This window comes from Pinus tabuliformis, chromosome 5_1, assembly GCF_031772625.1.
Source record: "Pinus tabuliformis cultivar Carrire ecotype Pingquan chromosome 5_1, CPIR1, whole genome shotgun sequence".
NCBI lineage: Eukaryota > Viridiplantae > Streptophyta > Pinopsida > Pinales > Pinaceae > Pinus > Pinus tabuliformis.
This window is the reverse complement of record NC_142305.1, coordinates 738,399,737-738,425,630: the sequence shown is the minus strand read 5'-3', so window position 1 is coordinate 738,425,630 and position 25,894 is coordinate 738,399,737.

The window sequence follows — 25,894 nt, the reverse complement described above, 5'->3', positions numbered from 1 at the left end:
GTTTGATGCAAATCCAGTTAATCTTTAGACTCCATATCCCAATGGAATTGTAACAATTTAATCAACCAAACAATCCAATCAAAACAATCAGTACGGTAATAACTCACCTAAAATTTACATAAAACAAAGCTAAATTTTATAGAGAGATCCCTCTCTGAAGCTGGCAGGGCTAGATCCCATCTTCCAAAGTTGTTTTTATGATGTCCTCTGTGTTTACTCCCTCAACCTCAAAAATATTGAACGACAATGGTATCAACTAACACCAACTCTAAAACTTTATAGCAGTTCTCAGAACAGCCAAAAATGTGGTTTTAAGGTGACCACCAACTCTAGAAATATCAATGTAGTTCCTTGAACAATTCTAAATATAGAAGTGCTCGTTTAAAAAGAACTCATTCAGAGAAAATTGAAGTCTCTCTGGCTAAAACTTTGGCAGGTTGTGGCTCAGTGGATCTCTTACTTAGGCTTGCTTGACATCTTCGAACCTGTAGCAGACCATCAATATTCCCCCCTTGTCGGATACAAGGTGAGAAGTATTCTTCATCACTGCAAAGCTGGTCAAAACTCTTGAACATATCCTGTGGTATGACCTATAAATATTCTTAGTTGTTTTCAACCAATCCCAAGAAGAAATCCATCCAAAATTTAGTTTCTCTCTTGCAATAGTCTTATTTCTAGAACATCTGTTTGAATAGTGATTGTGCATCCCACAACGCTCACATGGTTGAAGATAAAAACATCGATCTTTCACATGTCCAACTCTGTTACAATGTTGGCACTGATCAATTTGTTCTGGAACAACACCATCCAGAAAGATAACATTTTGAAATTGTATAGGTTTAGAAAAATCAGGAAGATGAAAATATACATCTAGGACATATTTGTTATATCCCAAACTAGTTATGTGTTTGTTATGCGTAATCTCTTCCCACAATCTTATAAAAGTTTTGGAAACGACAGGATTCTCATCAGAACTTTCGACTGCATCCAAATTTTCTCTTGAAATAGTTTGATTTATCCCTGACTGTAGATTAGAATCGAGCTCAAACAAAGTGTTGTTCTGAGCAAACACCAGTTCATAATCACAATTTTTCTTCTGAAGTTCATCTCATTGTAACTGCGACTCTAGCTCCAAGAATTCAAATTTTCTTTGAGAATTTTGCAAACATGTTTGGATGTCAGAGAGCATGTCTTTGATGACCTCGTCACTATTATAAATGGAAGATAACATTAGATTTCTTAATAATTGTAGCAAATCATTGAGTCTGGCCATTTTCTCTAGCTTCTTATCAAAGAATAAATTGCAATCAACTTTGAAAATGGTGTCGAATACCAACGAAAACACACCCAATAATAAAAAAATTTACAATGATCTAACAGGGTATCGAGTTCAACCAATCATGCACACACTAACAATACAAATTCAAGTAATAGATGAATATCATCTGGTATGATATTCAAAATATTGAGGGAGGAAATTGAGAATATACATCCTTATACAAATTAGAAAAAAAACTTCTTTTCCACTGCTTTCACTCTATTCAACCAATTGGACCAATAAAATATGCCACCAAAAATTATTTACTTCTCAAAAATAACACTCAATGCTATTCACTTAAAAAAAAAAAAATTCAAAAATCCAAATAACTTGACCTCTAAACTTTTGTACTAGTTCATCTAACCATTTCAAAATGCCTTAGAGCTTATCACAATGGAGAGTCTCCAAGTGTCTCGCCCACTGATGCCTCTATAACTCCAAGTGGCAGTACCTCCCAAGATAAGAAAATAAGTAACCACAAACAGAATGAACATGGGTAAAATGTATAAATAAAAGAGTGACCAAATTGAAGCCCCCTACGGCCTCATGAGAGCAGTCATTGTTGTTCACCCCAGCCACTGATGTTACTATGTTTGCTAAATTTCACTCGAGAGGATGGAGAGTCGAAAATCCAAACACATCGTGAGTCGAAAAGATGAACACATTTCATTTCCGCTGGACTTTCATTTGGGAGAAATCACGTTCACCAATTGAAAAGAACATAAGACTTAACTGATCCTTAATTGATGGAATTTATTTATTCTTTCAATAAAACCACAGATTGTTGCATACTCTACTGCATACAAATCCCTGTGCACAACTTCGAACCAATGCTGGAATTTCTTTGCACACAATGATAAAAACTCATAAAATTACCTCAACAAAGAATCATACAAATTTACTTCAACGACCCACAAATAAAATGACTCCGAACTTAAGCATTGACTCATACAATGTAGATATAAAAGGCCAATTAATATGTTTTGTTTGGCCAAAGGCACAGGAATGCATTACATAAGAAATACACAAACACATCTCTGCATTTTTCTACGATTTCAATGTCGAACATAAATTTAAACACCACTGTTGGACTTTTGAGTAGGATTTTTCATCTTCCACAAAACAAAACATATTTATTCAATCAAATCACTCATTCTCCAAAAAAGGAAGGAACACAAAGCAAGACACATATTTCCATTGGAGAGAACTCTATATATTAGTAACTCGCATCATTACAGAGCTCAAATGCAAGGTACATTCTGTGGGTGGATTGTAAGCCCACCAACAATCAAGCAATAGCTCATCTTCAAATTTCTTCTACATTCAAAGAAAAATAATAAAAACATAGAGAAGCACATTCCTCAATGATTACTTGACCTACATAAGCTCAAATTTGAATGGAATCTTTGTATCTCGACAACAGTCAAATTTTGTACCATCCAGAAATCAAACAAAACCTCAAAAACAAAATATATCATGATATTTATAGTGAAAAGAATAGATAGGCACAAAAACTTGATATATGTGTTGCTATGGATGAAGAAAGGAAAAAACCCTGAAAACGATGATCATATGATCATACGAAGTTAATTCCTTTGGATATCTGGCTCATGTATTCAACAAAAACCATCGCTAATGTTGCAATTCCATAAAGAAGAAGACTAAAGATAGACCTGATCTCAATCTTTGGATAATATTTACAGCTGATCAAAATTGGAGGCCTCTGCGACAAACAAAGAGAATTTATTTTCTAGGAAGTAGGCATAAAATGCGAGTAGGCCTTCTGTGATATCACCATCACAAAGTGGAAAGTATGTGACTGGTCTGGTCCAAGGCTAATCAGAAAAGTTCACAAACTAATGGATTTTTTTTTGACATCCAACTATGTCGCTTCGAAGTCCACATCCATTCTTCATACAAGTACTACAGGGGGTTAATACTTGCAAAAATGCTCAAACAATTATGCTCTAGAAAGTCAAGGTCATGGCTCAACTATGGGAGGCTACAAAACTTGTGACTGAACTTATCAACAAGGTAGATGAACTACCTGCTCAGATACCATTGTTAGACACAAAATGGTGGAAAATGAATTCAACTTAATTCAAAGAATGATGAAAATATACATGTATAAATACAATCATGAAACCAGTTGATTCAGTTTCCAAGCTTCTTGAACTTCAATAACTAATCACCCTAATGCAACGTAACCCAAATCACAACCCAAGGATTAGGTGTCTAACAATACAGGGGAGGGGAGGAGTGTGCACCATGATGGTTCAAGTTATTAATGCTATCCGCCACCCTATGTGTGGTTAGTATTTTCACCTTTGGATGATGAATGTCTAGAACGACCTCTTGCTTGAAAGGAAAGTTTCTAGACAATTTCTTAGTCTCTTTCTCCTTTTGAAGATCTCATCATGGGAACATCGATCTAGCTCCATTGCAGGAGAAGGAAACTTGTATTTGTGGATAGATTTATCCCAAATAAAGATAAAGGACAAATACTTGAAAAGATATTTAATGTGGATAATACATACTCATTCCCACAAAAATTATTTGATTGGACAAATCTGGAATTGGTTAGATAGTTGTTAGAAAATCATTTTAAGTCTACAAATAGTTAGGGTTGTTCTAGTGAACTTAACTCGGTGATTTGGGGTTTCAATATACAAACGCCATGGTTTTACTCATGGTATTATATATATAATATACCTTATTTATATATAATTATGTCATAAGGCATTCCATTTGAGAAGAACTCCCCTCCCATGCCACCTGCTCCATCTTGGGCCATTCATTTTGGTGTTATAGGATTGAAATAATGTCTACCATAAGATTGAAAACATGTACTAGTTAGTTAAAATACATAATTATATTCTCTACCACCATTTCTACTAGGTTTTCCTTTATCTAAATTCGCTCATTTTACCTCAAACCAAACAACCTCCATGTGATAGACTTGAATACCAAGATTCATCCATACGAATCTCTTGTTTTCAGTTGCAACTTCGTGACAATTACACTATGCTTAGTTTATAACCAACCTACACACCAATTTTGTCACTATAAGTTTATTTTTTCTTTCTCCTTGTTGTGTTGGAAAGTTATATCTTAAATTAACAATTGGTAATCACCATGTTTGCAGATTGTTCCAACTGAATTGTCAATGAAGGAGGTTCTTCGGCACAGGGGGACAGTCATGAAAAAGGAGTTCAAGAAAATGATAAATGTGAGGAGGACATGAAGTTTTCAATCCTCGAAACTAATCAATATCAGCAATTCATAGAAAGCTACTCAAAAGACAACATGAGTATTTCACATTCATCATCAGTGGACGGTATAGATGATTTAGATATTGATCGCATTTCAAAAATAGATGGCCATCTAGACCAAAGTTGTAAGTTCCCTTCACCTTTTTCACTTTGTTGCGTTGGCAATTTATCTCCTATAAAATACTGTTTTAAATTAACAATTGATGATCACCGTGCCTGCAGATTGTCCCAACAACATTGACAATGAAGGAGTTTCTTTATTAGCCAACTGGAACTCGGTAGATGAGTTTGAGTTTGACCAGAATTTGAATTTTTTTGAGCATCCTCATCATTAGCAGCTTGGGTGAACACTAAAAAAGGAAAAGGCAGGAAACAAAGGTACCACATTAGAGTTAATACTCGAGTTCTATGATAGAATAATTTCTCTGAGTTAATTACTCAAACATATTTATTATAACACTAACATATTTATTATTAGAGCTTTTATTTGAGCTACTACAACATTTGTTCTCAAAACAAATTATGACGTGAAGTATATTTCTTTCTTTTTGAAATAAAATATATAAGGAGAAATTCGTAGAAGATTTGCAATAATATGTGTTTCATTAACGAATTGATATTATATTAATAAATATCAGGAGAAATTTGTAGAATATCTACAATAATACATGTTTCATTAATGAATTATTGTTCTATTTTACCATAGCATGTTATATGATTTCCAAGTTTTAAATTTAAGGAACACATTTGAGATTTGGAAAAAAGCAATTCGAACAAAACCTACATATATTAATGTATTGTACATTAAAGCCTTTATATATGCATCTACAAAAGTCATAATGAAATCATATTTCAGATTGCCTTTCTTGCTTTATGAATTTTTAACCTGAGATAAACTTGTAAAGAAAATTCCTGTAGGATTAAACATTGCCTTAAATTTTGATTTGAAGCAAGCTTGTGTGAATTACGTACATTCTTATTTCCATGAAAATGTTTAAAATATTTTTACTTACCCTCTAGAGCTAGTTATTAATCAATTTCTTTCTTCATCTTAATCTATAATTTATGTCCAGTCATGACATAATAGTCCATTTTTTCTAAGTGATCTAATTTAGTAATGAAGAATTCGATTGTAGCAAGCAAAAATAAAAGTAAATGAACAAATATGACAACAATCCAATTACAACATAGTTAACACAGTTAATACAAAATAATCCATCATTGCTCCATGTGTACAATACGAATGCCACTATTGTTTTCTGATCACATAATTTTCACTTTAAATCTATTCACTTCACTCTTCTTTGCATTTGTTTTACATCTCCAATGGATTCCACTATGTTTACATGGACATGGCCAGAAGGCATACCTTTTCAAATAGCATAATGGAATCAAAAGGTATGTAATGAAAATTATTTAATCTTTACAGAATTATTTTTACTCTGTTAAACACAGAGTAACCATTTTGATGGAAAGAAACTCAAAAATAAATAATTCAAAGCAAATTTCTAGATTGGGCACTTTGAAAATTAATGTTATAAATCATTATATTTTAAATCTTATAATGATAAAATATTAAAAATAAGAGACAATTTATTAGAATAAACGCTCTAGTAAATTTCAAAAATCACGTATATGTCTCTACCTACCTCAATTGAAAAAGTAAAACATATGAAACTACTTACATATTTAATAGAGGTACAACATCACAGAGAAGCTATGGTGAAATTTAGTCTTAGCATTGGAAAAAAAATCTTATATAGGTAATTTATCTTTATGTCAAAATTGAAACATATGAAATTATTTACATATTTAATCTAACTACAACATTACAGAGAAGATATGTTGAAATTCACTTTTAGCCATGGAAGAACATGTTATAAAGGTAATTCACTTTTCTAGCAACATCCATTAATTCGTGACTCAATTTGAAATTCATACTTTGAACCAAACGTTTTTGAGAGGCCCTAATGACCAACGAATGGCAAGTACTTTTCCTTGGGTTGATCTTATCTATGGAAGAAAATGGTATAAAAAATGTAAATTTTGAAACGAGAACTGACACTGTTACCCGTTTCGTAGAGATAGCAAAAAAGTGACCGGATTTTGAAAAGGGGCAATGCAGAACACACATATTGTTTAGAGCATAGTTTTTGGCACTTTAAATTTTTTTTATGTACATTACATTTTAGAATGTTAGTGATTTACATGTTGATTTAAAAAAGTGGTGATTCTACATCATGACCTTTTTTTAAAAGACCTATTTTTTTACTTTAATTTTTTTAATCTATGAAATGTAAATAATTATTTTCCAAATTTAACGATTTTTGACACTTTAAATTTTTTAATGTATTAAGTATGGATATTTTTTTTAAATGTTACATTTTTTTACACTTTAAAATTTTTTATGTCAATTTTTTTTGACATAAATATATATATATATATATATATATATATATATATATATATATATATATATATATATATATATATAACATAACAAATGTAAAAAAAATAAATAAATATCTCATAAACCATAAAAGAATTTGAGGAAAAAAAACTGTAAAATTAAGTAAGTAAAAATAGAAAAATTAAAAAAAAACATTAACAAAAAAAAAAAATTCAAAACAAACTAGATTTAAAAAAATATTAAAAAAAAAATAAAAAAAAAATTTAAAAACTGCTAAAATAAAGATTAAAAACATTTCAAAAAAAACCTTAACATATATATATATATATATATTAAAAAAAAAAAACAAACAAACAAACATTTAAAATTTAAAAAAATTATACGTATTTTCAAAAAAAAAACATATTTTTTATTTAAAAGAGCCATTTTAAATTTTATATTAAAAAATATAAAATTTAAAATTTCGATTTAATTTTTTTTAACATTGTTAAAAAAAAAAAGGAGACATTTAATTTTTTTTTTTTATAAATAAATATTATTTGTTTCAAAATATTAAATGCATTTTTTTAAGTTTATAGAAATATTTTCGGAAAAATCACATCATAAAATCTTTGTTGACGCATTTCGAACCAATGAGTGTGGTTCATCATCAGGACAAGTTGAAAGAATCAGATCAAGGCTCCATGTTAAATAGGGATGGTAGATTTTCCAATGGTTAGGTTTGACTGGAAGAAAATGGCTATATTGGACCCAATTGGACCCAGGTCATAATTGAATAGAAACGGTTAGATTGGTCAAAATTATAATTTTTTTTAATAAAATATTCGTTTTCTTTTTTTTTTTTTTTTTAATATGAATTTTTATCTTTGTATATGCTTTTTAAAATTTTTCTATTTTTACTTACTTAATTTTATAGTTTTTTCATTTTTTTTTTCTAATTCTTTTATGGTTTACTAGATAAAAAAAAATGTAGTTTTTTTGGAAAATATGTTTTTCTTATTATTTCATTCTTTATATTTTTTTAATTTTTTTTTTAGTTTTTAATTCTTATCTTTTATAGGTTAATTTTGTTTTTTTTCAACATTTTTATGATTGATTTTTTTTTGTTAATTTTTTTATGTTTGTTCTTTTTTTGGGGGTCTTTTTGTATATTTGATTTTTTTTTTTCAATTTTATGTTTTGTTTTTAATATATATTTTTATTTAAGTTTTGCGATTTTTTTAACTTTTTTGTTTTTGTTTTTTTTCATTGTTTTAATTTCTGTTTTTATTTTTAATTTTATGTTTTCATTATTCTTTTGAAAATTTAATGTTTTTCGGAGTCATGATAAAATCTTTTACACCATTATTTCAAAATGTTGAAAATTTATCCTAGAAAAAAAAGTGTTATTCCAGCACACTTTCGTGTTGGGGGTATTTTTTGCACAATTTTTTCACATAAAAATTCGATTTTACTGGCATTTTTTAAAAATGTTGAAAATTGACCCTAAAAAAAAAGCCATCATTCCAATATCAACACTTTTCATTTTCAGGGTGTCTTTTGCACAATTTTTGCACAAAAAATTAGTTTTCACTGCCACTTTTAAAGCATGTTCAAAATTGGCCCTAAAAAAAATAAATCTTAGTTCCAGTGTACACACTTTTCATTTTTAGCACTGTTTTTCATGTTTTTTCGGGGCTTTTTGGCCAGAGTTCCCGTTTTGAGTTTATAGTTCCCATTTCAAAGTTTACATTGTTTATAAAGTTAATTTCTTTATGTCATAAAGGCTACGACATTCAGATTCAAAATGAAGAATATTGTGTATTTTTATTTGCCGACATTGAGATTGCAAGATATTTACAGAGCATTGAATGCTTCCATCAACGCTCTTTCCCTATTGAGATGATGACTCCACCAGTGAGGCCTTTCTTGTCTCCCCTTGGATTCTTCTTGTTCTGCATTGTCTACTTATATGTCCTCCTCATACCAAATCAGGTTTGGCTCCACTATCTCTGTGTCTGTCTCTAGCTCCTCTATCTATGTGTCTATGTCTTGCTCCTCTATCTCTATGTATGTGTCTGTCTCCATATCTATTTTCATTTATTCCACTGAAAAGTAGACTTTTCCAAGCACTGAAAAAATATCTTCCTGTTAAATAAAAAAATGAGAAATAAACATTTAGAGCCACAAGTGTAGTGAAAGACAAAACCCAAAAGATTTTAATATGTGGAAGGCAAGTGAAGAAAGAAATATTGTATGACTTGTTCGTCCATGACTTTAACATCATCACCATTGGCGCAATTCATCATGTATTCATTCTCGTACTCTACTGCATGCAATATTGAGATTTCCTCGCCCTCCTTCCACTCACCTGCAAATGTTGTATGCCTTCTAACATCTTAGAATGAATTTTTGAATTAGATTTGAAGGCAAATCTCTTTGCTTAACATACATACCTTGCACTGCCATTTTCATGAGAACAATAATATTAACCAGTATAGGTTGGAGCCTAGATTCAAGGAGTTTGATATATGCAACACAATCAAGCATGCTTCCACACAGAACTACATACGACGAATATATATGGGTTTCAACTTCGAGTTGCAAGAGAAATGATTATCGTGCACACAATGTCTCCCAAATTCAACCTGTCAAGAGAAATGAATCACTCTCAGACAGCTTCCTTGAACGGTGGGGTTTTAGGGGGATCACTTTGACAAAATGTTGAACTTTGATAAACTTATTTTTCGAAATTTTAATAATTTAGGTTATTTTAAAATGGGTAAAAGTTTTTAAATACAAAATTATATGGTAAAAATTCCAATATCAAAGAATACGTTCTATGAGCAACAATTACCTCTCTCCCATTACAATTGGACAACCATTTTGATTAAGGGAACTTCTCTCTCCCATTACAATTAGACAATTACCATTTTGGTTAATGAAACTTTGGGAAACCATATCTTTTCCATCACAATCAAATTTTTCCATGATTTATTCAATTTTTCATATTAAATTATCATTTTTCCATAGTAAATGAGTTTGAAATTTTGAAGTATTCAAATTTTCATATTAAAATGTTAACTTTCCGTAGTAAAATGAGTATTCAAATTTTCATATTAAAATGTTAACTTTCCGTATTAAAATGAGTCAGAAATTTTAAAGTTATATGTTTAAAATTTCCATCAATAATGTTATATAAAATTTGTATTAAATTTGTGAATATATTTATTCTTTTCTCAAAATAATGTTTTTTTCACATCTTAATTTATTATTTTTCCCAAGAAAAGATAAGATATTTTATTCTTAAATTAAATAGAAATTACATTTTCATCATTTTTTATTCACAAATTGAATGAAAATTACATTTTTGATGTATACACTTCACTTAATAGTACTAATCTAATGAACAAATCATTTATATACCACTGAAAAACAATCATTAATCCTACCTTTTTATACTTAGCACATTTTACCCTCATGTCACACCCTTTTCACTTTCTTGATTTTAACTTCATGCCACACCTTAGAGAAGGTTCTACAATGTCTAATTATAATTTCAAATTCTACTTTTCAAAGTGATAATGAGTTACTAATTCCTTATAAGAATGAATGTTCTTAGATTCATCAAGTCCTTTCATCTTTTCTAGAGGTGGTTCATTTTCCAGTGCTCCTCGTGATAGTGAAGGCTCCACAATCATATCTTCTTCTCTATCTTCTAAGGTAATATATTATTCCTTAATCTATAGTTTGGAATAGACATTATTATCCTTGGTTGATCTTAATGTCTAAAAATTATGTGAGTTTATCATCTATATCATTAAAAAAGGTTTTTGACAAGATTGTTAGTGTATTGATTTTGATTTTTGTCCTTTGATCCTTTTATAGTGAGCTTGTGTTTGGTGAAAGTAACCCTAGAGATGTTTTGTTTGTTGGGAATGACACTAGTTCATCTCATCACATCATGATCATATGTATAAAGACACAACTTACTATGCTCAAGATTAGGTTTTCTGAATATTTCCAATGTATTCTTGATATTTTCAAAGTTAATAAATGACAAAGATGAAAAGGTAAATCTAGAAGGAAAACATAAATGGCCATCTTACTAATATACATAATGAGAGGGTCAATCTAACTTCAGGAACCATGGGGTAACAAAAAGACCCGCTCCTCCAAAAAATAAATCACACTCCTTAAAATTTGTCTTTTAATCAACAATGTTGAAAATGATACAAAATAAATAAGAGTATTTAGAGCATATATATACATCATGTTGCTTCATCTAGGTTGAAAAGATCCACTAGTATAATTTTTGATGTGAAAGGCCAAACAACATTGAAACTACAAATGTTTGAAGATGATTTAGAAGAAAATATGAGATTTGTAACACTTTCTTTGAGACCTCCAAACTTGGAACAACATTTGATTTCTCCACTTATACACACTAGAAAGAGTAGAATTCAAAGTAGCTAAAAGAGAGTTTAGTGTCTAACCATGTCCCTGAATGAGAAAAATTATGGGGATCAAGGATCTCCAATTCACATTGTTCCTTCGAAAAAGAGAAAAGCCAACATGAGTTATTAATATATATAATTGTTGTAATAAAAGAAGAAAGAAGAGTAAACTGGATCATATGCATAAATAATATATCTCATATATGCAGATATAATAATGTGGAAAGCCATATTTGATGAAAGTTGTATGTACAGTTTGGAGGGAGATATTTCATCAGGAACCTATGGCCTTGAGCAATTGATATCTTTACAATAATACATAAAATAGATAGATAACCCTTCAATATGTAGATAATAAAATTTGATACTCGAGAGGAATAAATGGACTAATCTGGTCATCAAGGAATATACATTGAAAAATAAGCCATTGTCACTTACATATCTCATAGGAGCTACAATTTTCACTCTAGAACTACCATGTAACCATTAGAGTTCACCCACAAGAGTAATTTCTTCCCTTTGTATATCCAAGGAAAATTTAAAAACTATCTAAATCATCTTAAGAGTTGAGATTTCTCGAGTCAAATTAAACCCATTGTAAAGTTAAATTAATTTATTACTTGTTGTTAGATACATCAATCTATATTTCAACATAAATAGTTACAAACTAGACAACATCTAGATCACATTACATTTCACATCTCTCTTCATTTATACTCTTCTTCCATTAGCTACCGCCTTACAACATTTCCTTTGCAACATTTGGTACAATTGCTAGTATACCTTATTTATAGGACAAAAAACTCCATGATTATTCCTCTTGCTCACCAATGAGATCAAACAATAGTCTTTAAACATCAGTATCTCTAAATACTCTTGCGATACTAACAAAAACATCCTAAACAATGAAGAGTATTTGAAATGATTCTTAGACTATTTTTATTTATTTTTTCTTTGTTAATTGTAGAGCCTTTATTTATCATCAAACAATATTTAAGTTCTATTTCAATTTTACATGAAGCATCTGTTGACCCCTACATGTCAACGACCCATAGCAGTACACCCCCTTTTTTCGCAAATGGGATAGCACTTGATCGATGTGTCTATGTTGTCTAGCTATCATGATCAGCTTGAATTCCAGGATGTTATGTAAACCCTTTCTACATTTGTATACTGTAAATAATATGAGCATATCTGTGTCATGTATGTAACCACATAAGTAAACCTACTTTTCTAGTGATGATCTCCATTCTAGGAGGTTTTTTGTCTCACCGATCCATTCTCGGATGGTCGACATAGTTTTCCTCCAGTCTTACCCAGAATCTCAAATGGATTTTGTCACTAGGATCTTAGGTGAGTCCTAGTGTTCTAGATCGAATCTATGTAAAAGTAATTTGGGAATAATCCTAACTATTTGGTTAGGTTATTTTATTACAAATTGCTTGGTCTGCTGGATTATATTTTTGTCGCAAAAATGGGTAGTCTACAAAGGTCTATTACAAATGGATTTCCCACCTTACTATGTAAAAAATATGAAAATCATGATGTAAAGTGTCTTGATGGTTGGAAAAATAATTTATCCCCTCGTAGGTTATTAATTAAATTTTCTAGCCAAAAATTAATTAAAATCCTAAGCCAAAAATTTAATTAATTCTAGGTCCTACGTAAATTTAAATTCTCCAAAAGCAAAATTCATCGGTCCTTAAAAATTAAATTTTAAAAGGTCCTGGGACTAAGGTAAATTAATTATTTTGCTAAATTTTAAAACTTTGATCCCTAGGGGTTAAGTCAAAGTCAAATTTTTGGGGAAATTAACTCAAAATTTTTATTTTTTAGTTAATTAAAATGCATTTAATTTAAATTTTAAAATTTCCCCAAATATTTAAATATTTCAACGAATGACATTAAAATAAATTTTAAATCTTCATCAACGACCGAGATTACTTTGACAAGGATCACTCGAACTAGCCATTGGAGGATTTATCTTTAAATAGGAGGTCATTTGTTAGTTGAACCATCTGACCTTTGACTCGTGTGCTTAGCAAAAAGCTCTAGTGTAATCTTTTTTCTGGATAATAAAGAAAGACTTTGGGGTTAAGTTCTGCTTGGTGTTACTCATCATGGGAATACTAAAAGATATGTTGCTTTCATGCATAATTTTTTCTAAAGCCATTGATAATAGCTTCTAAAGAGTGATTTGAGTATAGACATCTTGCTCAGTTGCTTGGGTTTGAATAATAATCTAAATTTTGAACACAATAGCAAGTATCTCTATTTGTCTGAGTTTTATTATTATTATCTTGCTCTATCTTTAATGGCTAGATAGTGTTTTGTAGGGAAATCTTGATTTTAGATCCTCGAGCATTAGGGGAAGTTTTCAGTTGGACCAACCAACTCCCGATCTGTGTTCCTAAAAGAACCTAGCTAAATTAGCTTCAGGATTATCATAAGAATTTATTGGTGATACACGAAGGGTTTCGAGTTACCTCCTTTATTTTATTTTTTTATTTTTTTTGCGGCATAATGATAGATCTGCCTTATTAGACCTGCAGGTTGTAAATTTTATAATTATTTTTCTATCGTGGGTTTTTCGGGGTATTAGTTTTTATCATTGTATATATCATTTGGGTGTTTTCTTATTGTCGTGCAGCTACAGATCTGAGGAATAAATTTTTGTAGAGTCCAGATCTAGGCCCTGGAGCATAAGATCTAGGTCTATGGGGTTTATGAAAATAATTTTCTAGGGATATTATTAAATTTTATTTTTTTACAGTCCAAGGGTTCCAAATTTTAAATATGGACATTTTAATAAGGGTTTCAAGGAAACCTGAAGCAAAAATATACTAGAAATGTTTTAAAGGGTTTTCTAGCTACCATTTTTTGTTGAGGCTTTTCCTCTCTAAAAAAATCATTTTTTAGAAACCCTATCCTCTTTCTTCTTGTGTTTTTTTTGCATCTCAGATCTACATCCTCTCCTCGCTGTACATTTAGAAATATATCGCTCTGCTGCTTGGACTCTCCCTCATATAACCCGCGTCAATAGTCCTGCAACAAGCCCGATTACCTCACACTCTTGATCTGCTCTTCCTCCTCATCACTCTCTCTTTCTGCAGCGTTAATCACTTTCCCGCATGCATTCTCCTCTTCCTAGCCCATGTTCTCCTCTCTGCCTGCAAAAATGAGCTCCCTTATCCCTCCGTGCACCTCATTTCCTCCCTCCTCTGCATCCCTCCCTGCTGCGTGGGTCTTTTCTCCATCTCCATATGCTTCCCTTCTCCTCAACCTCCGTGTTCCTCTTCCCTACAACATTCACACAGCCCATCCCCTTCGTTGCTATATTATGCATTTCGTCGAGCTGCTCGCTACCTCTGCCACTAGACCTTCATATCGCAGTCCCTCCCTTCTCACTGTCATCGGACCTACACAACTGAAACAAACATTCGACCTTTTTTTATTTTGTTCATTTGTATGTGTTAGGTTAGGTTTAGGTTTTAATTTTTTATTTTATTTTAGATAAGTTAGTTCTTTTTGGTTTCATTTGATTTTTTTAACTTTGGTTAATTTATTCATTTTTTATTTTAAATTTGATTTTTATTATTTGTGTTTGTTTAATTTAGGATTTGGGATAGATTTATTTTATTTTGTCTTTTAGATTTGTTTTGATTTAAAATTTGATTTTTGATTTTGATTTTTTGTCTTGTTTTGATTTCACATTTATTTTTTATTTTTACTTATGATTTTTTTATTTTGATTTTGATTTCCTTTCCTTTTATTTGTTTTTTTTTTTTTTTTTTCTTTAAAAATTTAAAAAACATAAAAAATCTAAAAATTGTAAATTTTGGTGACTTTAGAATGGCTATAAATCAAAAGTGGAATTTGAGATTTACATTTAAGAATTTTTTATTTTTATGTGGCCTATGGCCCATAAAAAATTAAATTTGACTAAGGTCTTCTGATTTTTAGGCACATTAAAAATTTAATTTCTTCATTTACCACATTAAATTAATTGCCTAAGGAATAATTAAATGTTTAATCTAAAGTTCCTGGGTGTCCTTTCGTGGTAGTGATTTATCTATTGCCAGGTGCAATTAATGTTTTAAAATCATTGACAATTGGAGAACGATAAATTATTCTAGATCTGGGTTATTAATGAAAATCATTTTAAATATGGAATCATTGCTTAGCATTTAAATTTCATAATTCTTCACAAGATTTAATTGCTAGAATATCTTGCATGATAAAGTTTTGGGCATTGACATTTAATTATTCATGATCATCGCTTTGCCACATTTATAAACTGCTCAGGATAACTTGTTTTTGTTTAGTCTATGGTTAATTGAATATAAAGGCTCTTAGCTCACTAAGATGTCTTTTTATAGGCAATCTTAATTCCTACATTAATTGTCAACCCAAGGTAAGTATTTTTATCTCAAGAGTGTCATCACAATGTATGCAGTGAATTCAGAGGTTATCTAATGGTAAATCATTGCAATCACTAATAACTATCTCTTCATCTCAATCCACACAATTCTGAAAGAAATAACTAAGGAAGAACGAACTCTTAACACACTCTACAATTCTATTGAACTTATTCCAAAATCAAATGAATCTGAATGTGAATGCAAAGAATCACACTTGACAACCTTCAAATAGAATTAAGACTAACTCACTCAATCAAGAAAGGGAACTACAACAACTGAACAACAATTATAATCTATAACAAATCCGAATTGAACAACAAATCCTAATTAAATGACAATCTCAATTGAACGACAAATGATAGTTGAACAACAAGCAAGCATATAACAATAAATGATCTCTAAGAAGAAATTGATCTATGTAAGCAAATCATGGAAATTGATTAATGATATCTCTAAGATCTATGGTAACATCGCTCAAAATGAACAACAATCTACTACTGAAACTAAGATAACCAAATCAATCAAAGAATTACTCAGAAATATCACACGACTATGTCTGAATCTAAATGAACAATAATATGAATCAGAATCGTCAATCTTGACAATAAGCGAAGTGATATCAACTGAAAATTAACAATGCAAGAAAATCATAAGAAAGAGATAAACCATATGCAAAATTGCTTCATGGGCATGAAAGAAAAGAATGATAAAATTATGAAGGACATGGAAGCTGATCAGATTTGTATTCAGAATAGGTTATTGGACATGGAGGAAAACCATGCCAAGGAAGTTAGTGCTATGAAGGTTGAACACTCTAACCAGATGGATGCCATAACAATGGAAAAAATACAAGTACATAAATTTCAGCATCAGTAAGAGGATGAAAGAAACAAGGAAACGTCAACAGATCATAAGCCTCCCTGTCTGCTATAGCAAGCTCCATCTTATTATGATTAGGTCATTTGTTCCATTGAAAAGTGGTTGATTGAAGGTGACCTAGATAAAATGGAAATTGATAAGAACTAGGTTGATTCTTACATGATTTATCCACCAGTCATAACAAATCAGGTTCATAAAGAAGCCCAGATCACAAAAGTCTTGAACATTCCAAATTTTCAATATGAGCATTTTTCGAATCCAGAAGGAAGTTATATGCCGCCCACATCATCATCAACATCACAGCCTGCCACAAAGAAAAAGCGTAAGAGAAAGAGAATGAGAAATAGGTTTCGTCCATCTGATCGTTGCGAGCAGCTTGATTTTTGGATCGGAAAAAGTCCTACTGTGTGCAAGATTGGACATGGCACATTTGAGAAACAACCAACATATTTTCTTGAAAGTAGGCAAATTCTCAGTATGCACTACCTTGAATGCATCTGATGCTATGGGGCATCTTTGTATTGTATTGCTAACCTTATAACCTGTTACTTTAGTATTTCATTTGTAGTTAGATTTGCGTTTTTTGTGTTATTAGAAGAGTTAATAAATGCAGAGCTTATATATTTCCTGTGCGTAATGTTATATGATGATTTTTGGATGGACGCTATTTATGTTATAATGTGTGTTGTGTCGATGCAGATTATGGATTCTCACATTCCTCTAGTGCAACAATGTGTCCCCAAGTAGAGCCAGATGTTGACCACTACGTTTCAACAAACCATATCAGTACAACTCCTTTTTTTGCAAAAGGTATAACACTTGATCGATGTGTCTGTGCTGTCTAGCTATCATCACCAACTTGAATTCTAGGATTTTATGTAAACCCTTTCTGCATTTGTATAATGTAAATAGTTTGAGCAGATCCATGTCATGTATGTAACGACCTAGGTAAACCTGTTTTTTTAGTGACGATCTCCATTCTGGGAGGATTTTTGCCTCAATGATCTGTTCGTAGATGGTTGATAGAGTTTTCCTCAAGTTATACCCCAAAGATGGAATGGATTTTGTCGCTAGGATCATAAGCGAGTCCTAGTGTTCTAGATCGAGTCTATGTAAAAGTAATTTGGGAATAATCCTAACTATTTGGTTAGGTTATTTTATTACAAATTACTTGGTCTACTGGATTATATTTGTGTCGCAGAAATGGGTAGTTTGTGAGGGTCTATTACAAATGGGTTTTCCCCCTTATAATGTAAAAAATATGAAAATCACGATGTAAAGTGTCTTGAGGGTTGGAAAAATAATTTATCCACTCGTAGGTTAATTAATTAAATTTTATGGCCAAAAAATAATTAAAATCCTAAGGAATAAATTTAATTAATTCTAGGTCCTAGGTAAATTTAAATTCTCCAAAGGCAAAATTTGTCGGTCCTTAAAAATTAAATTTTAAAAGGTTCCGGGACTAAGGTAAATTAATTATTTTGCTAAATTTTAAACCTTTGATCCCTGGGGGTTAAGTCAGATTCAAATTTTTGCGGAAACTAACTCAAAATTTTTATTTTTGAGTTAATTTAAATGCATTTAATTTAAAATTTCGAACTTCCCCAAATATTTAAATATTTCGACGAATGAGATTAAGAGAAATTTTAAATCTTCATCAATGGTCGAAATTGCTTTGACGAGGATCACTCAAACTAGACGTTGGAGGATTTATCTTTAAGTAGGAGGTCATTTTTCAGTCGAACCATCTGACCTTTGAGCCTTGTGCTTAGCAAAAAGCTTTAGTGTAATCTTTTTTTTCGATAATAAAGAAAGACTTTGGGGTTAAGTTTTGTTGGTGTTACTCTTCATGGAAATACTATAAGATGTGTTGTTTTCATGCATATTTTTTTCTAAAGTCATTGATGATAGCTTCTAAAGAGTGATTTGAGTACAACTATCTTGCTCAGTCACTGGGGTTTGAATAATAATCTAAATTTTGAACGTAATAGAAGGTATCTCTATTTGTCTCAATTTTATTATTATTTTCTCACTCTATTTTTAATCACTGGATTGAGTTTTGCAAGGAAATCTTGATTTTAGATCCTCAGGCGTTAGGGGAGGTTTTCAGTTGGACCAACCAACTCCCAATATGTATTCCTTGAAGAGCCTAGCTAAATTAGCTTTGGGATTATCATAAGATTTTATTGGTGACACACAAAAGGTTTTGAGTTAGCATCTCCTTTAATTTTTTATTTTTTTTTTGCGGCATAATGATATATCTAGCTTATTAGAGCCTGCAGTTTGTAAATTTTGTAATTATTTTTCTATCGTGGGTTTTTATGGGTTTTAGTTTTTATCATTGTATATATCATTTGGGTGTTTTCTTATTTTCGTGTAGCTACAGATCTGAGGAAGAAATTTTCATAGAGTGCAGATCTAGGCCCTGGAGGGTAAGATCTGGATATCTGGGGTTTATCAACATAATTTTTGAGGGATGTTATTCAATTTTTTTTTTTTTACAGTCCAAGGGTTCCAAATTTTAAATCTGGACATTTTTATAAGGGTTTCAAGGAAATCTGAAGCAGAAGTATACTGGAAATGTTTTAAAGGGTTTTTTGGCTACCATTTTTTGCTGGATTTTTTCTTCTCTGGAAAAAATCATTTTCTAAAAACGCTATCCTCTTTTTTCCTGCGTTTTTTTTGCATCTTAGATCTGCATCCTCTCTTTTCTGTAGACTTCGAAATCTCTCCCTCTGCTGCCTAGACTCTCCCTCACATAACCCGCGCCCACACCCCTGCTACAAGCACGACTACCTCAAACTCTTGATCTATTTCTCCTCCTCATAGCTCTCTCCTTCTGTTGCATTAGCCCCTTTCCCACCTGTGTTCTCCTCTTCCTAGCCCGCGTTCTCCTCTCTGCCTACAAAAATGAGCTCCCTTATCCCTCCACGCAACTCATTTCATCTCTCCTCTGCTTCCCTCCCTACTGTGTGTATCTTTTCTCCATCTCCCTACGTTGCACTTCTCCTCAGCCTCCGCCTCCCTCTTCCCTGCAACATTCCCGCAGTCCATCCCCTTCGCTGCCATCTTCTGCATTCTGTCGAGCTGCTCGCTGCCTCTGCCGCCAGACCTTCACAACGTAGTGCCTCCCTCCTCACTGTCATCAGACCTGCACAACTCAACAAGACATTCGACCTTTTTTTTTATTTTTTTCATTTCTATGCATTACGTTAGGTTTAGAAATTACTTTATTTTTATTTTTATTTTAGTTTAGTTAGTTCTTTTTGGTCTCATTCGATTTTTTTTTACTTTGGTTAAATTATTAAGTTTTTATTTTAAATTTGATTTTTATTATTTGTGTTTGTTTAGTTAAGGATTTGGGTTAGATTTATTTTATTTTGTCTTTTAGATTCGTTTTGATTTAAAATTTGATTTTTGTTTTTTATTTTTTTGTCTTGTTTTGATTTCACAATTTTTATTTTATTTTTACTTCTCATTTTTTTTTTCTTTTTTATTTTGATTTCCTTTCCTTCTTTTTTTTAATTAGTTTTTCTTTTTTTTGGCTTTAAAATTTTTTAGAAATTAAAAAAAAAAAATTAAAAATTTAAATTTTGGTGACTTTAGAATGTCTAAGGAATTAAGTCAAAAGTGGAATCTGAGCTTCTACATTTAAGAAATTTTTATTTTTATGTGGCCTACGACCCATAAAAAATTAAATTTGACTAAGGTCTTTTTATTTGTAGTCACATTAAAAAATTAATTTCTTCATTTGCCACATTAAATTAATCACCTAAGGAATAATTAAATTGTTAATCTGAAGTTCCTTGGTGTCCTTTCGTGGTAGCTATTGTCAGGTGCGATTAATGTTTTAAAACCATTGACTATTGAAGAATGATAAATTATTCTAGATCTGGGTTATTAATGAAAATAAATTTAAATCTCGAACCATTGCTTAGCATTTAAATTTCATAATTCTTCACATGATTTAATTGCTAGAATATATTGGATGATAAATTTTTGGGCATTGACATTTAATTATTCATGATCGTCGCTTTGCCACATTTATAAACTGCTCGGGATAACTTGTTTCTATTTAGTATATGGTTAATTGAATATAAAGGCACTAGTTTATAATTATTTTTATCTTGTGGATTGTGTCTCTTTTAATCTATCCATCTCAGGTGACCAATATTTGTTCCAAATTCATCAAGTTGTCCATCTTTAAGTCACCTAGAGCCTGTGTTTTATAGGCATTGTATTACAAAACAACCACGCATTTATGAATAAAAATAACTAGGGATAAAGATATAAATGGGGACCCTTTTTAAATTTTTAAGCTTAGGACAATAATACCTAACTCTAAGAAAATACCTAGAAAAAACCTTGCAAAACGACCTAAGGATGAAATCCTCATCGCAAATCGCAAATTGTACTTTTCCATGTGACTGTCATAAAACACCTTTAAAGAATTGTGATGAGTGATTAGATCTCCCGTTGCGATATCTCAATCAACATCACTGTGTCATTTCGCAAATTGGACTTCGCACTTTGCAAACTTTGCAAGTAATTCAATTATGCCCTTACGATGTCCATTAGTGATTTGCAAAATGCGATGTTGCGATATTCAAAATTGCATTTCACTTTACAGATTTGGTAACGCTATATTGCAACCATTTAAAGATTATGACGCATGATTAAGAGCGGTAAAGCGTGTAAAATAATTACGTTTTAATATCAAAACAAACGAATTGACAGGTTAATAAATATTTAGCGGCTCAAGGAAAGATAATTATTTTCCAAGTTATGGGTAGTTAACATTAAGTATCTCATTAAACCTTTCTCATGATCCAAAGTCATTTTAGAGAAGATTTTAGTCTTAATTGCCCGATATCATTTGCGCTGATATATCTTTTCCATTTTAGGAAAACTACAAAAGACATGTCACTAAGGAAGGTGATGCAGAAACAGAGCAAGCAGAGCATTGCTGAATCCGAGTTAATAGAGATGGCTTCTATTTTCTCTGATACAGTCTGCGACACTTTCGGAGGCGCAACAGCTTGGGATGTCATATACAATAGGCTTGAGGATGAACGTCCTAAAATCACTATCACGAGAGTAACAACTGACTCAACAAGGCCTTCGGGAATTCAATTCAGGGATGTTGCTTATTCTTTCCTTCACAGGATAGGAGCAAGAGCTAAAATCTTCCCATACACGGATATGATCAGGTGGGTGATCGAAAACCTCATCATTGAAGATAGGAAATTCAAGAATTCAAGAATGGAGCTCATAGGGTTGTTCAGAGTGAAGGACTTGAAGAAAATGTACCACATACTTGATCCTTAGGATATCTATGACAAGACATTCATGGCCAACTTCGCAAAGAAGAACCCAGACCCCCTTCAAGCTGATTTAGTGTTGGAGAGTATTGGATAATTGATCTAGGTGGCTCCAGAGACACACATAGGACAAAGAGGGCTTATGAATGCTCGAAAATCAAAGTGATCAGAATTATTTCGACCTAGGACCAAAGCGTAGATCTCATCGTCCTGATCGCGGCAGTGGGAATGGTTCATCAATCTGAGCTTGTATGAGGCAGAACGAGTCATTCAAAGTTCTAGTCAAAGTTGGGTTTGTGGGCTAGGTTTAAGTATTCTACAATTTGACCGACCTCGAGGCATGAAACCTAGCTCCCACAAATGGGTGAAATTGTTGCCTCTTTAATTTGTCTAAAAACCCTTATGTTAGAAAAGTTTTTAAAAAATGTCCTATTATTAAATAAATATATATATATATAATAATTATGAGGTGTTGGGCCACCACCCCTGCCACCCCACCAATCAAAGTACCAAAAACTATATTTAAAATTGGTCGAAGGGCCATGACCCCCATCGGCCCCTAAACCCCAACCGCATTTATTTTAAAAAACAATATTCAGGTAGTGGGCAAGCCACCTCCGGTTGACCCAACCCACGCCCCACCACATAACACTTACCATAAATAAGCCGAGGGTGGCAAGGCTCGAACCCGCCTGGCCGGTGCGGCCAACCTACCTCGTGGGCACCCTCACACACCCAACCACCATTAAATGAACCCTAACGGCCCCCTCCAAACAACTTTTAATATGCCATCAAAATGTGTCGGTGGGTAATGTATGATAGAGGGAGTTATGGGGAGCGGACCACCAGACTGGCGGACCCGCCCCTGTTTTGGTTAAACAAACCATTATGTAATAAAAAAGGAGGGGTGAGATTTGATGCCTTGACCCCTCAACGATTTTCTTAACTTAATCGTTGCACCCAAACAAACTTTGTTGTTCTATCTGCCCTTTAATTTATATAAAAACCCAACTTCTATTTGCACAGGGGCATGGAGGAGATGGAGGAGCGTGCACAGAAATCGAGGCATTTTTTAAATTAATTTTTAATGCAAAGTGATGGAGATTTTCGGATGACCCAAATCTCATTTGAAAGCAGGGCAGGCTCAAATCTTCGGCCAACCTTGATGGGGCCCCATCACCCCACCTTCCAACCAAACATCCCTCAGAGCCCTCCAAGAACCTTCCAACCTTTATCTTTTCTAAGATGAAGAATTCAGCACCTCCATCACTCACAGTACCTCCTTGACTCAAATCTTTTCCTTCATCCAAATCCTATGTCCATCCTTTCAAAAAAACTCCCTGACAGATCTTCCAAATGATTGGTCCTGACATTAACTTTTTTAGGATGAGAGATGTAGACTTCAACACAATCACTCACAGTACCTCCATCCCTCCCTACACATCCCGGACATTAAAATTTGATCTCCTGACTCTGACATGTAGACTTCAAGACAGCATCGGAACCATGAACATGAGAAAAACACAGGCAGAGCCATGATTAAGCGAAATTCTCAAGAGGGTGAAATTTTTGCGGTGTCCAAATTGGACAAATTTTATGTCGATCTTACACCTCTCAGTGACACGAACCCAATGGCACAGTCTATTTCTCGATCTAAGCAGCAGATTTGCAGAGGACCTAGAGGAGGGAATCTTTGAGGAATCTAATGGGAATCTAAAAGATTCCTTGAGCCCCAAATTTCCTCTTTCTTAGAATTCAAAAATTTGAAGTCGATTTTGCACTATTCGATGCCACAAATCTGATGGTGTGTTTATATTTTCCATTTTCTCACTTTATCTTTTTGGCCACTTTTCTATATGGAGTGTAGGTGTTAGCATTCATGTGAAAGCAGTCATTTCCATGCAATTCGGTGCATGAGATCGATGGTACAAATAGATTCAGCAGCTTGACATCCTTTTCTTCAGATGGCCCCTTGATGTGAGGTATATGTAGTGTGTTCATGTACCTCTTTTGCCATGCATTGTGCTGCACAGATCCCTCTTTGATGTTGGATGTGGGATCTTGTTTCTTACTCGTTTTCATGATTCCTGCTTGATGTGATGCGGAATCATCTGCGTGATGTACTTGTTGTCATGATTCATCATGTTTTGTTCGAGATCCCTTTGTCATCATGTGGATGGGATACTCATGTTGTCGCCATGTATTTTTGCATTGAGATCCCTTTTCTGCCATGTTGGCGGGATGCTCATCATGCATGAGTTTGTGTCATACTGATAGGAGTCATTTTTGACTGAGAGTTCCCGTAGCAAAACATCTCTTGGAGCCACTCCTGCGTGAGGGAACTTTCCTTGTATGATAGCGACATCACCTCTTATGTACTTCATCACTATTGACAACACTTAATGCAATGGCCTACACCATCTTGACACTAGGGCCCAGAGATGTAGTCCCTCCTGGATGAACTCCGTTATCAATGACTTATGTTTTCGTGTGCTAATGATTGTCATGTTCCTCTTCTTTACAGCATGCATATGTATTCATTTATGTTCTTTAAAAATGAAATTTAACACATCATGAAAGTAAAAGGTCTTGGAAGGGTCCTTTGTCACACCTGGACCTGGATCAAGTGGTATCAGAGCAGTCTTTGCGTGGATGTGAATTGCAAGCATGAACAATGGAACGTGCAACGACAGAGGATGAAAAAGAGATGTATGAGACCATGCTCAACATTTCCAAAAGGGTGGAAATAATGTATGAAACTCTACAGAAATAGATATAGGAAAATGAGCGATTGGAGCTTCAGTTGCAAGCCACGGAAGAGGCCCTGGAAGAACTGAAGCACAACAACCAAAACCTTCAAACAGAGAATGCTGAATTGAAGATGCATCTACATGAAGAGTTAGAGGAAAAAGAAAATTTGCTACGACAGCTACAAGAAAAGGACAATGCCTTGGAAGAGTTGCAGCATGACCCATGTGAGGTAAAATGTAATTCTCTGAATTCATGTATGTGTCCTGATGATGATTTTGTTTTTTCTTTTAAATCATACCACAGGAATTGGCTCCAAACTGTTGAAGAGAATGGGGTATGAAGGAAAAGGCTTGGGTGTTAATGGCCAAGGCATTGTCAACCCCATCAAAGTAGAAGAATTACCCCGTCAGGCAGGACTTGGGTATGTCAGAAAGGAAGTTGGGGAATGCGCCGAGACAACTAGCGAACCACCAACAATAGATGATGAGAAGACCTCATCAGTTCTTTCCAAATCAACAGAGGAGGTAAAAGATGTTGATTTCCTTTCAGTTTCATCTTCACATAGTATGATTTCTGTTGGAGATGTCAAGATCCCCATTATAGGGACAAGCATGAGGTTCCTTACCAGGACGAGGCACAAGGAGGAAAAATATCTTGGTGTTAATAACTAAGGCATAACTCAACCATTGGAGGTTGTGCAGATCCCTCAATTTGCAGGCTTTAGATACACCGAGGGAGAATGCTCAAAGGTGTTAGATGATTCCGAGACATCGTTAAAATCGTCAAGGAAAGAGAATGATGGGAACACATCACCATCACCCCATGGCAAGGAAAGAGCTGAGGCAAGCTCTCATCGCCATACTTACACCAGAGATGGAAAAGAAAGATATAACTACTCTCAACATTCGAATGTTCATTTCAATTATGATAATGTGGTTAAAGATGAACGTAAAACATGGAATCAAAAAACATGTACCTTTTGTGGATTACATAACCATACATTTTCTAAGTGTTGGAAAAGAATAATAGTACATACAAAGAAGAGTCGTGAAAGACCCTCTCAACAGCAGGTAAAGAAACATGTTA